At 36.6% G+C, this 3,417-nt stretch overlaps 1 long non-coding RNA gene across 1 annotated transcript; it reads left to right on the top strand.

The window, feature by feature from the left end:
• Nucleotides 1-581: 581 nt before the first annotated feature.
• On the top strand, nt 582-3,402 carry LOC140144441 (uncharacterized). Its single transcript, XR_011857891.1, has 3 exons — nt 582-798; nt 2,073-2,189; nt 3,356-3,402. It is a non-coding gene; the product is annotated as an uncharacterized lncRNA (long non-coding RNA).
• The last annotated feature ends 15 nt before the right edge of the window (nt 3,403-3,417 follow it).

Below are 3,417 nucleotides of genomic sequence, written 5' to 3' on the forward strand. Positions count from 1 at the left end.
TTAAGCATAGAAAATTGGAATTTACTACTAGCACCCATGCATGTTACTCCTGTGGTTGTAATACGGTATGATCCTCGGGGTGTGTGTGTATGTGTATCCTGCACGCCGTGTACGTACTGTGCATACGTTTTCGACTAATATTTCCATCGTAATAATAAAACACCGGTTCCATTGTTTTATTCAAAATATCGGATTTTGACAAAACTACAGCACCTAAAGTCTTGATTTTTGCAGAGTTATTGACTAAAGTACATTACAATCGTATAAAAACCAGAATTAAATTTTTTTTTGTTTTTGTTCTCCTCAGCAAATGTTATAATATGGCTTTAAATTCTAAATTAACTATCGGATGCAATATTTTGGGGGATATTTGTAAATTTGATTAATTCAATAAAAATGCACATTCATAAGATTCAGTTACTTCTGGTTCATTAGTGGATTGTGAAGTTTTGTTCTCCAATTTTGGCTCAAATTTGTCAAGCAAATTTAATTTTGAAAACCAACATGAATTGACGGCACCTTAAGTTTTTGTACATGTACTACAAAATGTTCTGATTTCTCTCTCTCTCTCTCTTAATAGGACGCCACCATACAGTCAATATTGTTGTATGCAACTGCGAGCAAGACTGTGTCACATTCATGAGACACCACTTGTGGGGATCTTCAGTTGATACCCCGGCTGTCGCCTTCCATCTGGATCTATTAAATTGGATGGAGTTCCTGGTCCTTGAAGGGAAGGTCTCCTTACTTGCGATTTGCCAGTCAATTCGCTGGAAAAATGATCTCACGGTATCCCAGGTAAGTATAAACACAAAGTAAACATTTCAGAACCTATTACTTGCACCTTTGTATAAATTTTTAGTTAGCGGTTAACATGGTTAATAACTGAGTCTGATTTTGTTGTAATATAGGCAACATCTATCAATACAAAAACCTTTCATTTTGACAGAAAAGTACATAACCCTCAAATTGTGACAGCACCTGAGTGTGAAATGACCGAGTAATGTCTGGTGATGCATTATCATCCCACCCACCTAAGTTCAACATGAGTTTGAGCCTAATCATAGCTTACATTGGGTGTCTTGATCTCAATTTGCCTATCACAATATTTTAACTTAAGATTGGAAGTACTGTAATCATGTATAGTGCATACCTGTTCGAAAAGATCCACAGATCATATGTCACTTCACTTACCATTATTATGTTTTGATGGACGATCCCTCTAGGTACCAGAGGGTGTCCAATATAGAACAAAAGTGGCTGCTGATGGAAGTATGAGTAAGAAGTACATGTATTGTTCAATATATAATGTCAGGTTAAATACAGTTGAATTGTCAACATAGCGTCACCAGAACTATGATCATTAGGAAACGAATTTGGAGAAAACATTCTGTTAATCAAATACTATGCTGAGCCACCAGCCTGGGTGGCTCATGCTCCAGTAATTTCAGATGATTGAGCTCAGACATCAAAGAATGTCTTCCAATTCATGAAAACAAATAGATACTCAGCTTATTAGATTAAAAGCTTAGAGGGAAGGTCTTGCTGCTCAGCGAGTGTTTGTAATTATCAGTAGGTTTTCTCCAAATTCACTCTCTAATGATGAAGAATGGAAGGAGGAGATTCTATTGTTCTCAAACTCCCCTATAAATAAATCTTTCTCGGTTTGATACCAGTAGACATGGGTAGGGGTGTGAGAGTATGAGCATATGTGTGAATAGTTGTCTGAATTTCTAGATACCACACCCCAGTATTCTTTTAATTAAATGCTCAAGTTAATTTCCAGGGAAAAATAGGAAAGGGTGTCATTGTGGATTGTTATGATTGCCAAATGTTGTTTAAAACTTGTTTTATTTATTTCTTCTTTAACCTGGGACAAACAATTGGTGACCAGCACTGTTCTCCCTTGCTGCATCCACATACTTATCAAATTCCAGTACAGAAATCTAACCTCCTCTCCCATTTAATTATAGATCATGCAATCTTGAAGAAAATTGATTATCTTTGGGGTGTGTATTTGTCAATGAAGCACAATTTGTAATATGACATTTTCTAAACTTTGTTCTCCTCAGTTCAACACACTCTACAGAGGGATTGTTGGAGAGGCATTTGAACAATTTCGCCACTTCAAATATAAATTGCGCTCTACCGAATTGGAAAAGAAGGTTGTTTGTCCTGCATGCCCTAAGGTATGTTGTTAGGAGTCACATGAAACATGATTGAATCAGTTTTTCAACAACGAAAACAAGACTTTAAGACATTAGAAGTAAAGTCTGCAGAAAATATATTACAATAAGTATCATCACGGACCCATCCTGTGTGCGTATGCAAGCTTACAAGTTGAATTCAATATTTTGCAGGTAGCGGCAAAACGTTGACGTTTTATTATGTAGTTTTATTGCTGATATCAACAGAGAAATCACCGTTTTTGTAAGGCTGTGTGGTAATGATTAAATGATATTCCTGTTTAATCATGTGAATTAAACAATATTTAGCTTGTGTTCGTTGTTGAAAGTGATTCAATAATGTTTCACCATTGTCCATCACTGTTTAATAACATGTCCGTTCCGTCTGCATGGTTTACTTCGCTCGGGCAGCTAAAGCTTGGGCTGCCTAGCTGCCCTCGCGAAGTAAACCACATAGACGACGCGAATGCATCGTTGTTCAACGGTGATGAATAACGGTGAAACATGATTGAATCCCTAAATGTTATTTGTAGTAGAGGAGGTACTTGAAGGTAATGATGCCTTAATTCAGGTACAGTGTAATTTGCATTTCGTACATCATGAATGTACAAATAGCTGCGCACGACAAGTCTCAAATGACAAGATATATGAATTGAATGAAATAAACGCTTTGGGGATAATAGACTAGTTTAACGAAAAGTGGAAGTGGGATATTGATGGTAAATGTTCAAAATTTTGCAATTGAGAAATTTAATTTGGAATTCATCTGGAATGATGTGGCGCCTTGTTCACTTTACCTCTGTTTATTTAGACAATGATGCATTTTCCAGCTACAGTGACACCTTGCATATTGTCATGTGTAGGAGTAGGCATATGTTCACTGGGGGAGGGGGGCGTTGCAATTAACACTACCAATATAACCCTATTATATAAATTTGCAAATACATGGAGAGGCTGAGGGTATTAATAAGGTGTCACTGGAGCTAGAATAAATAATAGCTCCCTCTATACACAGCATAGCAAAAAAGACCGATACGCATAATGTGTCATATTGATGTTGGCGTATATAATTGCTGTGTTACATATTAACAAAAAGTGGTCTTAGTGAAATCCATTTCTAATGTTGTCCACATGCTGATCCCCCTTTTATGTGTTTGTTTCTCTGGAAGAATTCAGGCAATCTATTCATTAGCCTAGATGGTAACTTTGGATTGGTGCAAGAAAATTCTGG

The sequence above is a fragment of the Amphiura filiformis genome, unplaced genomic scaffold (assembly GCF_039555335.1).
Source record: "Amphiura filiformis unplaced genomic scaffold, Afil_fr2py scaffold_55, whole genome shotgun sequence".
Classification (NCBI taxonomy): Eukaryota; Metazoa; Echinodermata; class Ophiuroidea; order Amphilepidida; family Amphiuridae; genus Amphiura; species Amphiura filiformis.